Genomic DNA, 15,404 nt, shown 5'->3' with positions numbered 1-15,404 from the left:
CTTTGAAGCCCAATTCAGCTTACACAACATCAGTTCATAGAGTGAAATATTATCAGCTATCATCCAAATGTTTGGAGAAAGCATCACTCATTTCCCTTCCCTCACTTTCTCTTACCTGAATTAATGGATAGCATTTTGCTATTATGTGTTTAGAAAGGAGTTGCAACAGTGCCCTACCTATTGCAGTAGCCTGTTTCACTTGGCAGCAAAGATCAGCCTTTCAGAGGAAGTTTTCATAGGAAAATTTCCATTTTGAAGTTAAAGCAGTTGGCAGTTGTTGGAACTTGCATCCCGAGAGTTCTTGCCAGAGCTAAAACAGATGTGCAATTAATGCCTGTCTTTGTCCACTTGTTATTAAAAACAAATGTGGATAAGGGAGTTAAAAAAGAATAGACAGGAGCAGGAAATGGGGAAGCAGTTAGATCATTTCCTTTATTTATGCATGCAGGAGGACCCACAATTTGGAGATGTTGCCAAGGATGAAACTAACCCTTTCATCCAGACTTGGGTAACTCTGCATTTGCCCATCCTCAGTGAAGGGAGACCAACTGAGAGAAAGAAAATGATTTAAGTTGCATCATCAGCGTAGCCCAGTCTCCCACCTCTGCAGTTTAAGCTCTCATTACCAAACACCTGGATGCTCCTGGTACACCTGGCAGGATGCTCCTGCCCCTTCTTCTACTTAAAAGTAACAGAGAGTTCAAGGAGTATTGCCTGGAAACAGAGAGGGAGAATATTTTTGGGCAACTTAACTCTACTATATTAGCATTTGTGAATTGATACGTGGATATAATTTCAATTATAGCACTTCAGAAACTATGACAAGAACAATAAGAGGAAAAACTCAAGTTTCTTTTTTTTTTCCTGCTCATATTTGGAGAAATGGTACAGGTGTTTTAGTTAAATGGATGAAGGGAGCACAACCTTTTGTAATGTAGCTTAAGAAAATATACTTAAGAAAGTATATAAGAATAAGAAAGAATATAAGAATATATAAGAATATATAAGAATATATAAGAATAAGAAAGTATTTAAGAATAAGAAAGTATATAAGAAGTATCTTAAGAAAGATATACTTAAGAAAGTATATATATTGTACTTCAAATACTCATTTATGCTCTCTTGGCAAAAGCATTCCTCTGCCTAGGATAAACTTCAAACCCAGGCTGCATCTCATATCTTCCTAAGCCAAAAGATGCCACCCAAAAGATGGTATATAAAGCGAAGCTGTTGAATCAACATTTCATTACCCATTAGTTAGGGAAGTATGGTTAAGGTCGTGGTTGGACTAGATGATTTTTAAGGTCTTTTCCAACCTGAGTGATTCTATGATTCTATGAAAAGTAAAAAGGGAAATGCTAAAAGTATTTTTAGAACCATTGTTTTTTAAATGACATGAATGCCATGCTTTTTGGAAGTGTATCAAAGCTAAATACCAATAATATTTTGTACATCATCTAATCCTGCCCAAATTCTAATCCTGCAAACCCTCACGTTTAAGCAGAAAACAAAAACAGACAAGCAAACAACAGAAATGTCATAGATACTTTGTAATGGACTTCTTGGATTAGAAAGTCTGAAATTTCAACTTTTCAGAATGATTTCAGACAGATTACTTCAGGTTTAAAAAAAGCAACAACAAAACATCAACAACCAAACAGTACAGTACAATGCACTGCAGAGCTGTACATATGTGCAATGTGTGTGTATACGTACATCACACATACAGCTGTATATGTGCATGTTTGCCCCAGAGTGAAGAATTCTCTACTTCATTTACCAGTATAGTTTAGCTTAGTAGCTTGGCGTTTTTAATGCTTCTGCATGTAATTCTGCACACCTGCAAGGTCTTGGAACATTTCTATAACCTTTGAGAAACACACCACCAGGTGAGCAACATATTGCATATGTCAACATGTCAACATTCTAAAATATTTAATATGAACTGCAGTATTTCTACATCTTGTTTCTTCCCATTAGGAAGTCCTGTCTTGTTCAGCAAATTATTTACCTGACATTTCCACTCTGTCTGTTAATTTTACATCTATAGATCCCACTAACTTTGGACAATGCCTTTTTGTTTTCAAAGTCAATTCCACCAGTAATATGTCACCAAATTTTAAATAAATCTATCTTCTGAGCTACGAACGAGTATCAGAAATTCCAGCCTTGTTTAAAAGGCAAAAATGATTGAAACTCTGCATTAGGAATGGAAAGTCATTCATAACTCTACATCATATGATTAAAAGCTGAGCTACACTATTTATAGCTAAGCACTGTCAAGAGCAATATGTGCTGATGAGAGAACCTGACTGCTAGTACATTCCTAGATTAGGTGCATGCTAATATGGCCCGGAGAAAGAAACAAAAGGAATGAAGAGTGAAGATAATACTTAGAAGCTGGGGAAAATGTTGAGATTGATTAGATAAACAAAATTGAAAATCAAAGGGAAAAGGAGCTAAAGTAGATAAAATCTTAACTTTCCAGCTATTTGTAAAGCAGTTCTGCTTTCTAAACGCAGATCACAATGCTTTTAAAATTTACTCCTAATAATCAATGTCAACAATAATCCTAGTGGTAATAACGATTATAATAGTTAATACTTTATAAGGGTAGTTAATTAATTATAATAAATTAAAAACCGTTAAATAATGATGAGTACACTAGAGTGTATATTTTCTGAAGGCGTTTTGTTAAACAAAGGAAAGAAAACTGCTAGAATTCTGCTGATCAGATGCAGAACTTCAGCTGAGATATCTGTGAGAAGGATGTTTTGGATAGGTATGTATCTCTGATTCAAATAGCTTTGTGTTTCAGGATGCATTCAGAACTTGGGTGTTGCCTTGTGCTAGCTCTACATCGAAACTTCCTTTTGGGAGCAACAGGTCTGCATTTGAGATGTTGGTGAGCAAAATAAAGAGAATGCACAACTTTTGAAAAGATAATGTACTGAAAGCTATGTTTATGGAGATGAGATTATGCACAGAATTCATGGGAAGAGGATATGAAATTTGGAAGGCTGTGACTGCAGTTTCTGCAGCCCATAAACCACAACATTTTCTTTATGTGTTCAGATGATACAGCCAAGAGGTGGTCACAGTGCAGTGCGCTCTCATTCTGTGCCAGGTCACTTCCTGAATGAGAAAACAGCAAGAAGTTGTGCACTGACAATGGCAGTTTTATGGCTAATCCTAAATACTTGGATATGGTACAAAGAAAGGATAGGGATGGGTGATGATATTAGGGCATTCAAAAAACAGGCAGACGTGCCATGCATGTTGTTCTAAATTTATTGTTCAGGGACAGCAGCCATGCAGCAGGCTCTTTGCCTGTGTTTGTCTTCTCTCTCCATATGCACATCACTGTGATGCCTAAATCATGATTGCATATTTCTCATCTCCTAACTGCAATACTTAATGAGCAGTACTGTGAACGGAAACAGACACAGAATTGCAGTGCTAGGATACCACAGTGTTATTTCAGATTGCTCACAAAAGTAAGCTTGGTTAACAAAAAACTGTTATTCTAGCTTATTTTATATCTCCCTTTTTGTCTCATGAAGTTTGTTTCTGTTTCGTTTTTTTTTTTTTTTTTTTTTTTAATATATAATTTTGGCAACACAGACATATTTTCTACCCTGACCCTTTTTTTCTTTCATTAAGTTTGTCTGCAGGAAGATGGTCACAGACAAAAGCTTTAATTTATATTCTTGATTCTAATGATGATGCTATAGGTTACTAAAGAGATTTTTATACTGGGAATGAAGATTACTTTATATTAAAATGTGTTTCATTAGGTAAATTAACTGATAGGCTTTGTATCTCACAAGATAACTCCCAAGAAAAGGGAATATTTTTAACTTAATGCACAATGCATAAACACTTTCCAAGCCTGTATGATCATCATTATGTCTGAAGCAGTGGTCTTTTGGCAGAAACTTAATGACTGTTATTCCACTGGGCAAGATAAGGCTCTGGTATTCAGTTACTGAGTTATCCTCTTAATTCTTTGAGTCTAGATGATCACAGACAATGTTATTAATAATAGATTGGAAATGAAGAATGAGAGTCTATTCATCACAGACCATATCAAAAGGACACACCAACTCTGACTTGTTGGACTGATTGCTCTATGAAAGTGACAGTGTAGTTTGTACAGCAAATGCCTAACTGTAGCAGCTGAAGAGTCACTGAATTATATTGTTCTCAATAAGATGTATGCATCTTGTCATCTTTGCAAATTGTCACAATAAAAATATATAGAAGGCAACTGGAAGTTTGATATGACTAAGTTTCATTATGTGACTAACTATTCCTTGATTGCTAAGTGCAGATAAAACATTATAGAGATCAAGTTGGTTGTAGAAGATAACACGAAAAGGGGGATATTAAAAGATCTTGGAAATATTTATATTGTGAAGAGATGTTGTGCATCTAGAGAACATAGTTATGGTTCTTAGATTTTGAAGAAAGGGACAGATTTTTTTCTCTTTTGAAATGCATTAAAATAGTTTACCTTTTATATGCCAATTATTTGCTTTCCTATAGCCTGCAGTGCGAAAGAATATTTTGCTCTTTTGCAAACAGCATCATTTTCTGTATAGTCAGGAGGACCAGTAAGATGACTGTCCTCCTGCACTCACCCTGGTGAGGCCGCACCTTGAATACTGTGTTCAATTTTGGGGCCTTCACTACAGGAAAGATATTGAGGCCCTGGAGTGTGTCCAGAGGAGGCCAGTGAAGCTGGCAAGGGGTCTGGAGCAGAAGACTTATGAGGAGCAGCTGAGGAAACTGGGATTGTTCAGTCTGGACAAGAGGAAGCTCAGGGAAGACCTCAGAACTCTCTACAACAACCTGAAAGGAGGTTGTGGTGAGGTGGGAATTGGCCTCTTCTCCTGCATGACTAGCAACAGGATGAGAGGGAATGGCCTCAAGTTGCTCTAGGAGAGGTTCAGGCTGGATGTTAGGAATAATTTACTCTCTGAAAAAGTGGTGAGGTGTTAGAATGGGCTGCCTAGAGAAGAGGTGGAGTCACCATCCCCAGAGGTGTTCAATAAATGTTTTGATGTTGTACTAAGGGACGTGATTTAGTGGGAAAATATTGGTGGTAGATGGATGGTTGGACTAGATGATCCTAGAGGCTTTTTTCTAAACTTGGTGATTCTATGATTCTTTGATTCCATAATTTATGAAGACTTCATAATACTCATAGGAGTACATCTTATGGGAGGAAGCATTTGGAATAGGCACAGGAAAGACTGAAAGTTCCTGGGCTGCAAGAGTACTCCATCTACACCATCTCTTTAAGCAGTCCTATAAACCATTTCTCATTCTTCTAGAAATACAAATGTGTTAAACTCCAAGCTGGAGTAGGATGTGAAACAGAAGATGGTGTAATGGAGATCTCAGGCATGCAAGTATTTGGGGCATGTTCTAGGTACACTGGTCATATTATAGTGGAAGATCTGAGGTGCTCCAGTTGCCACTGCTTGTCCAGGCCTAATTTCAATACAAAGTCAAGGGAGATAAAGGCTATAATGCAATACTGCTGCATCTTCACAAATCCTACAGAGATCACCAAGAAACTACATCTACATACATTGCTGCAGAAAGTGAGAGAAGGAAAATCAGCTTTTGTTTCTGGTCATTCAATATTCAGTGAATATTGGATTTTAGTATTCACTTTTGTGGCTGTGGAAAACAATACTTACACATATAGTTTTACTAGGGAGGAATATATTCCTTCCACTGTGATACTAGTAACAAAATGTGGTGAGGAAGAGCTATTCCTCAGCTCTTTTTCAAATCCTTTCAAGAAAATATGGCCATCCAAAGCTCTAAGTAGACCATGAGCACTTACGTACATTCAGAAGCTCTAAGGACTCTAATTATAACCTCTATTATAAAGTTCTTCACCACTGATGCAGATGATGAGGAGAAGAAAATGAGATCTCAGTGTGTACCTTCTGGTTTTTATTCACCTGCAGTGAATGTCAGAGAGATAACTGTCTTCTGTTGATTGCACATGGCACCACTGTCTCTTGATAGTAGGCAGAAGCACTGTGAATGGCTGATACGTGTAACCGATTTGTTCTAAAGTTGGTACTTATTTCTAGATTAAAGCCTCAGCACACAAATCTAGTTGTACAAACTCTCTGGAGTTATTACATTTATGTCAAGAATTAAGCCTGGTGCTCAGAAAAAATTACACAGTAGCTAGAGAGAAATAAAAAGCCAACAGGATAGAAGTGCATAATACAAGGAAAAATGAAGACACAAAAAAGCAATTGGTTGTTTGTGAGGTTTCGGGAGTGGGGCTTATTGCTTAACCCAGCTGGCCTGGGGGAAGAGAAAAATAGGATAAATAAAAATACACAGGAAAGAAGCAATGCCAATTAAGTTTTAATGTGATTTAGGCAAGAAAGTAGAAATGTTTAATAGAGATCTAATTAAACTTGAGTGTATGAACTGGCGGGGGCAAAAATACAAAAAAAAGGAGTTCTGAAAGAATTAGAAGGTCTCAACATTGTGTTTTCTCCAAGGAGAATTTCAAAACATGACACTAATTCCAGCAGTCTTCCCATTTTCTGTACCAGGTTTTCTTTCCATTCTTGAATCTCTACATGCTTTAATAGCTTCAGGAATGTTGCAGAGGGATAGTTTAATTGTTTGGTACACTTGCTGACAGTAGTTAGGAGAGATATGCAAGCTGTTAGGAAGACAGAAAAACAGAAAGACAGAAGAAGCTGAGAAGAAAGACAGAAAAATAAATACTCTGAATAAATACAGAAAAAATAGTAACAGAAATCAAAGCATTCTCCAGGGGAAGCTGTTCTCTATGTCTGCAGCAGGTGCAGCAAGTGATGTAGCTTTGCTGTGTGATGAGAATAAGATATGCCACTGTGCATAGTCTCACTGGGACTCGACACATGATGTATAACATCATGTTTTGACATATGATGTACCTAACCTGCACAGTTTTGCTTGCCATAGCTTACAAGGGCTGGAAAAAGATGACTTTCTGATAAACCTGAGGTTGATAGGGGCCAGAGTTGCTTATCAAATTTCCTTGAGATTTTCCTGAAGATATGTCACCAAAGTCACTATTCTGATCTTTAGACTGGTGCAGTTTTTTGGGTAGGCTGAACTACGAGGTGCTTTGAGACAGAGAATTTCTCCTTCTGTCCTTTTCTTAGTTTGCCTAGTGCTCAGCTGAGAAATTGTTCTCACTAATACTGGCTTAAACTCCCAAACTTCTCATAATTCATATTCTCCACTCATGTCTGAATGTGATTTTTGAGATGCTGGCAGCTCATGAAGTTGCTCTGCTGCTGCTGGGCCATGTAATGGGATGGCAAGGGGTCTAAAGAATGACCTGAACCCTCAGTCACCGGAGCAGTGTGCTGGGGCAGACAGTCCTGGGCCACAGAAGGACTCAGCTGTCCATCTAGTGTCAACTCAGATAGCACCTTTTGGATTCTCTGCTACCCCCTGCCTGTGAACAAATGCTGGATGTTCCACCTATTTAGCTGTCATGGAAGCTGCTCTCTGCAATATGGAGATCTTGACTTACATCTTGGTATATATCTTGATACTTGTAGGCTCTGAAACATCCATTGCAGTGAATAACCCATGGTGCCTTTGATTATAAAAATCTCATATGATATTACCAAATTACACTTTAACTGCATTTTATAAATTAAAAACAATTGAAAATATTGGACAGTCAAGACGCATTTGGTAGAACAGACATTTGCTTTACAGAGGTCCAGGAGGAAAATGCCAGCATTTCAGCATGCAGCCAGTCAATTTTGCTATATCACTCACTACTGGGGTATGAGAGCAGTTCACAGAAACATTTCAGAGTTTATATATCTTTATTCCAACCACTGTCTTAGCATAATGTTCCTTCTGTTCACAGTCATCGGATCAGATAGGCCTGACCTACAGTTCTGAAGACAAAATGATGCCAGCTCTGTTTCTCAGACTCTCAGCATTAGTGTCTGTTGGAGCCATTGGTCTGCAACGGCTTTGACTGTACCTCCTTTGCATAAAACCTGGGGGAACTGGATCATATGTTCAGTTGCTCTTGATGCATATTTCCCCACCTTAAATTCATGATGCTAAAAGTATAATCCACATGGCGGCCAGTTGCCATCAACTTCTATGTGCTATTTGGTCTGTTTCTGTGAGAAATAGCTTGTCACTGTTTCCTGTGTGACTCTCTATGACATGAAAAATGATCAAAGAAAACATATACAAAGAATTTCTTTTACTAGAAACAGAAGAAGAAGATGGTTATGGACATTAGAGTTCATTTCTAAGGAGAAAAATAGTATGCTGAAGTATTTAATATGTAATTTGTGAAGTGAACGCAAACGGAGGGACATTCTTTGCGAAATAACACAAAACACTGATCTGGCTTATTACTCTGGATGCACTGATAAACATTTCTAGTGTGACTGTAACAGATCCTTTGTTATTAGCGTACACATGAGCAGAGTATGAAAACCTCAACCTCGGATACAATGAATAAGAGCAGAAAATAACATATCCAAAAGCTGGTCCCTCTCTGCTGTATTGTGTCATTCCTTCTGGGAGGCACAGGACGCAATAATATCAACAAGTATTAAGATAGGACTTAATCTGAACCCTTGGACTCTGCCAGCCTCTGCATTGCTCTATAAATCATCCTTTCTGCTTAGCAGAGCTTGGTTGGGCATTAAGGATATGTTTATATCTAAGCTTCAAAGTAAGCACTCGCTGATACAATTAACTAATCTACATTTCTCAAAGCTAAAGCTGGTTGTTTACTTTTAGATAGAACAATTTTTCATCTGAAAGTGCTGATTTATCAGAAGTGAAGAGTTTTGTGGGAAGATGTTTTAGAAATAAACTTGAAAAGAGATGTCTGCTGAGGAGGCACATGTGAGAATCTGCCAGTTCTACTAAGCAAGGGGATGATAGTTGAGAGCATGCAGTTCTGGAGTCAAGCATGTGGCTCCTTGTAAGCTCAGCTTCTATGTTCCTCGTTTTTGAAGTATCTCACCTCAGGGCTGCTGGGAGCCAACACTGAGAAAGGTAAAAGCACAAAAAAGGTCTGGATACTTGAAAACCACAATCTAAGAATTTCTTTGCTGAATTTTCAACTGTTAGAAAAAAGGCTTTTCTACCTTGTTAGCAGAAAAAATCCAGTTTCTAGACATTCATAACTGCAAATGCAGGTTATACAGCATTGGTAACATTTTCTCAGGGCTTCTTAAATCCTACCTTCATCCAACATGAAAATAAAGGTTCTGAGACATGTAGAAACAGTCATCAAAGGACAACGATAACATAGCAGCACAATATGAGCTAGCTAAATGCAAACCCCATATTGCAGTTGCACTAATTCATGAAATAAGTCTAAGAATGTATGCATTAGTAGATGCCATTCTCAGTAATACTGGGGTAAATACAAACCCCTGTCCCACCCCCTCCAGATTCACGTTGTGGCATTTAGGACTTGCACTTTCATTTCAAATTTGCTTTTAGACAAAACAAAAACAGAGCATATGCTTTGGTTCCCTAAATGGTGACTCTAAAAATCAGGGTCAGAAGCTGTGAAAAAGCTACTCTCAATTTCCCGCACAAGCTTGCTATTGAACTGACTCCTTTGTTCTTACCCAGAGAGAGTACTCATCTCTCTGATTTGCTTGGCAGCTAAACCACAACCTCCTACTATTCAACATACTTTGAAACTATAAAGAATTTATTTGAATAGTGTTTTGCAGTGAGGAGTGATATAAAAGAAGAGAGACACAGACAAAGGCAAACCTTTGCAAACCAAGTATTTACTTGTCTACATGATTGGTATAATTACACTGCTAAGATAATAATTGTGTAACACACCCAAGATGAGTGTTTGGCTTTTTTTCCTGTCACTATATATCTCTTTTATAGCAGTATGATGATTTAAGTCTTGGCTCGACTACAGTATTGTGTTTGCTGGGACTTGCAACTTCGAGTATTTAGAAACTCTTATTATTAAAGATTAAAACTTTGGTTGATATAGATCAGTGCTTCCTGTCAGACCTATCCACCTCAGTATATGAGCACTTTCCATAACATTCAGCCAAATCTGCTGTCTTGGTGGTGCCCATGTTCAAGCAGAAAGTACCATAAGGCAGCTGCTAACCAAGATCCCTGGCCACTGGTTTACTCTAATCTTGTGTTGATTTTCCAGTCTCTAAACACATTTGAAAAACCTGCCATGGCTATTAGCCAATCCTTGAAGTATGCTGGGAAATAATGTTTGGATTTTCATTCTTCATAGGCCAAAATATGTTGTACAGAATCAAATTGGGAAGGAATGTGAGAAAAGCATGTGCAAAGAATTGCAGTGCTCAGTACACATTCCTGGCTTCTGATACTCTGCAGTATATGGATTTCCAAAGCCAGAGTTTGCATCATACCAGTGTTTAAAATGATTCTTTTAATGAGGTCTTGAGGACCACTTGGAGAAGCAGAAAAATGTTTGGAACTAGATTTTTTTTTTTCTTTAATCAAAATTTCTACAGGTCATGTCAAGTCATAAGGCTCTTTTCTACCAGTATTTTGGTAAGCATTAATGCAGGAATCTCATTATCCTTTATGGTTGATCATATATGGAATTTAATACTAACATAGCAGGAGTTAGACTGAACGCCTTTGTTTTGAAGGTGAATTTTAGATTTTATAACTTCCTTTTCTTTCTTCCTGTTAACTAAGTGATGCATTTTTATCACACCATGATACTCTTACATCTTTGTATGTGTGGCTATTATTGGGCCCTTACAGCTGTAACATCATCAAGTTATATTCAAATTTGGGATTAATTTGGGATAGTGAAACCACGTTTCTGCATTTTCCTGGGTAGTGAGAGATATTTGACTCCCAAATTATAAAACAGCTGGACATTTCACTATGTTAGTATCAACTATTTTCCATTTTCTATCCTTGAATGCAAATAACTATTTTAAAGAAAGCCAATGCTGTGAATGTCATGTAACAACAAATTAACTTTGCGCTAGAGCTAAATATAATGTGATTGCATTTTCGTAGCTGTGGGAAATCATCTAAAAACGTAAGACTGAACTGCTGTTCATTTTGGTTTGAATACATAAAACAGCTCAGAACACAGTTAGAGGACATCATACATTTTGACCTTAGTTCTGCTGGACCACATCCAGAACTGGCTGTCATGGTTCCCACACTTTCTTGCACCAGTCTACTGAGACAGACGAGTCCAGTTGAGAGACAAGGAATGTTAATTTTAACCTCCTCACTATGAAAAACTGGAAGTGAAAGCAGATGATGGCCTACTTTGATGCTGACTTTAAGCACGCTGTCTTTTTTTACTTGATGGTTGTGATATAACTCTACATAGAAAGCAATTGTGTTTCTTTGTTTTGAGTTCTTACCTCTGCCTGTCACCTGCTGCCTTTGGGTGTACATGGAAATTTTCATCTCCCAGGCTATGGGAATCAGCCTACATGCCTAACCAGTGAATTCTGGATAGGAATGGAAATTGGTTTTCATCCTTACAGCTGATCCCTACAGCAACACGATTAGCATTTCACCCAGATGTTAGTACAGCGAGTGCACAGTTTTCTTCCTGCCTTTTTACTATTTGCCCAACTAGAGGCTGAAAGCCGTGCCACACTGTGAAGGACAGCACCATAACCATTCTGAGAAGCACAGTGCAGCCTGGATAGCTGCACCTGCAGCCTGCTGGCTCCCAGCACACTGTTTTCAGCACACAAAAACCCGCAGTGGATTAATTCTGAGTAAATCCCAACATAAAAAAGAAAAACAGAAAAACAGAAAAATTTGTGACAAATATTAAACTGAAAACTTACTCCAACTGTAGGCCAGTTTGGAGGACTTCACGCCTTTGCACAAAAGCCACTTTCAAGCCAGCATTTTGGCACAGCCTTAGCAGGACTTGTTTTGGCGTAGGGAGGACATCTTGTGGTCAGTCTGGAAACTCCTCTCACAACGTGTGTTTAGCTTTCAGCTTTCTCGAGGAAGCTGCTGCATACTTGCTGTGCCCCCACCACTAAATTTTGAACCCGCTGCATATTTTCAGCCATGTTTGCATTGCCAGTTAATTTGTTCTGTCAACTCTGGGAGCCTCATCCATCAGCCTGATCAAAAGGTCCTCGTGTAGAGGGCATTCAGTCTTCTTCAAGAGGTGAAGGTGGCATGCCTCGCGAAAAGGGATTAAAAACCTGCCTTGCAAATATAAGGCAGGGGAGTGGGATGAAGCTTCTGAGGCTGGATGCTGTTAGCATTTGTTAATCAAAGTCTGATTATTGCCCGTATGGCTGTGAGCTGAGAGCAGGTCCTGCTGTGCAGCTCAGCAGTGAATGCAGGCCTTGTTCCAGGCTGCCCTCACACGGTGCTGAGGCAGGGCAGCCCAAGCCAGGCCAAACTAGGCCACGCTGAGCAGGCCTGTTCACACACCAGAATAGTAAGCAGGGGCAGAAGGCAGCAGGGATTCCCTAAAAACAATGCAGTGTGTGATGTGACCAGGGAGTACTGTGCTGCAGTGCACCCACGGGGCGCTGAGCAGAGAAGCCCTGGGTCTGTCTGGCTGCAAAGCAGAATTGGAGCCCATGGTGTCACCAGTGTTCTGTGTTACTCCTCCTGTTCTCACACCGACCTGCATCAGGCACGGGAAGAAAAAAAGCAGTGGTTTATCAGGGTCTGTTGCGTGTCTGCCTCTGCAGAAAGAAATTTGCAGGTATTGTCGATGTTCATGACAGACATGCTGAATATGAACATATTGATATGAACTATCCGAACATTGCACAGTACATGCACATGGGAAATCACCAAGATTTCTGCTAACAGCTTTCATTTGGATCGTGTTCAACAGTGTGCCAGCAATTTTGTCTGCCAAGACACACAGAAATCCAAAACAAATATAGCAAATCCTCAAAATCCACTGGGTAAACATTTCCAAAGGGAAGAGGGGAATCTGGGGGAACAAAGATGTCAGTTTTAATCAGGGCTACAAAAGGACGGAGGACAAGAGCAAAATGGAGGGACAGCAGTGAAAAGCACACTGAGCTTATCAGGGAGTAGGTAATTGAAAGCCCTGCTTTGTGGTTTAAAAGGTATTAGCTAAATCCGCACTTATGTGTCTGTATGCTTTCTCCCTGATCATCTTATGCACTTTTGGGTCAAGGAATATCTGCACTGTGTTTGTGCAAAGTTTACTAGAAGGACGCTGATTTTTATCTATTTTATATCTACTTCTACAAATTGATTGAGAACGATCAGGTTCCAGATTTAGCACTTTAGCACAGAGTGCAGAAAGCTGAGATCAGACATCTAAAGGACATGCTGACTGAACTTGCTAAGTTTGAACTTCCTTTTTAGGAACCTAACAGAAACAAACACAGAAAAAACAGAGCCTTGCATTTTATCTCAGTTTAATTCTGTATATGAGACAAGCAGATGCATGCTTGACTGTTTTAATCACTGCACTCAAACTTTTTTTTTTCCCCCGTATATCAGCACACTGTAATAGAAATGATTTTGTTGGGATGATGACACATGAAGGCTCTTGTCCAAACATATTTTCTTTAACAACCCCACCATAAGCTCTTTGCTACAAATCCCAATACTGGGAGGGCATCCACTGTATTGTGCCCATCTTTTATTTCACTGTGTATTACCACCTCAGTATTTTCTAGCACTTCCCTGCTTCATTCTGGGTGTTAATATCTTATGATGTAAACACCTGACCATCTAATTTCCATATGCCTAACAATACCTAACACAAAGAGGTCCTGAGGCTGCAGGTACTGCTACTGTCTGGTAGGACAGAAGTGTTGACACAATGTACTGTAAGCAGCATGGCAAGCTCCTGCTGGATTGTGCAGCAAAGGATTCTGGGCAGAAATCAGAAGCCACAGGCTTGTGATGGAGATTGCTTCTGTCTGTGGTACCAACTTGAAATCTTCATCCTTCTAGCTTAAAATAACTTGAACTGGATGATGGGATTGAGTGCACCCCCAGCAAGTTTGCAGATGAAACCAAGTTAGGAGGAAGTGTCAATCTGCCTGGAAGTAGGAAGATCCTTCAGAGGTCTCTTCAGAGGGCAGTGTGCCCAGGTGGCCAGGAAGGTCAATAGCATCCTGACTTGTGTTAGAAATAGTGCAGTCAACAGGAGTAGCAAAGTGATCATCTCCCTGTATTCAGTTCTGATGAGGCTGCACCTCGAGTACTGTGTTCAGTTCTGGGCCTTTCTCTACAAGAAAGACGTTGAAGCCCTGGAGCATGTCTGGAGGTCAACGAAACTGATGAGGACTCTGGAGCACAAGTCTTATGGGGAGTAGCTGAGAAAACTGAGGTTGTTCAGTCTGGAAAAGAGAAGGCTCAGTGAAGAGCCCTCTACAACAACCTGAAAAGAGGTTGTGGCAAGGTGGGAATTACCCTCTTCTCCAATGTAGCTAGTGATAAGACCAGAGGGAATGGCCTCAAGTTGCTCCAGAAGAGATTCAGTGTGGTTAGGCACTGGAATGAGCTGACCAGGGAGGTGATGAAGTCACTGCCTCTGGAGGTATTCCAGAAATGTTTTGATGTTGTACTAAGTTTAAGTGACATAGTTTAGTGGGGAAGTATTAGTGGTAGGTGGACAGTTGGACTGGATGATCTTGGAGGTCTTTTCCAGTCTTGGTAATTCTATGATTCTATGAACATTTCTTTAGATATCTGCATAGATGTAGCCCAGCTGCTAGAGAAAGAGGAGATATTACTAATCTGTCTGAAAAAATATGTTCAATAATACCAATGAAAATTTCAGCTTAGTCTACTTCCATTGAGGATTCACTTTCAGTAAATAGAACCAGCTTAAGGGAGACACACAAGATGTGCTTCTGATTTTCCCCTGGTATGCCTAGGGGAACATGAGCAACTTTGCTTTATTTGTGCATTTTCTTCAATTTCCTGTTTTAGTTCTTTATTTTATGGCCATTTTCTACTGTTAGAACTCCCCGTGACATGAACATGTTTTTTGTTTTTTATTTTGCTTTTGTATTTGGAGAGTAAGTTTTGGCTTGCAATTTTAGAATTAGATTTTTGTTTTTGCTTATTTTTCATCTGGAAAGATTATTTCACTGACAATCCATCTGGTCTTATTTCAGTCCTAATCCACTACATTTATTATTCATATACTCCTCCAAAACATGTGTACTTTCTTCCATGATAAGAAACAACTTAATTTCCAGGACTGTTTTTCTTTTTTTCTTTTCTGCCTCCCCTTTTCCTCACCTCCCAGCATTTCACCCAGACTCTCCATTTCACTTCAGTCTGCACAGTTTGCTTCTAGAGCACATTGTGTACATTTTTTCTCCTCAGGTGAGATAAAGATG

Source organism: Centrocercus urophasianus, unplaced genomic scaffold (assembly GCF_019232065.1).
Source record: "Centrocercus urophasianus isolate 14NV4802_14NV808 unplaced genomic scaffold, USGS_Curo_1.0 seq_15, whole genome shotgun sequence".
NCBI lineage: Eukaryota > Metazoa > Chordata > Aves > Galliformes > Phasianidae > Centrocercus > Centrocercus urophasianus.
This window is presented reverse-complemented; position numbering follows the sequence as displayed.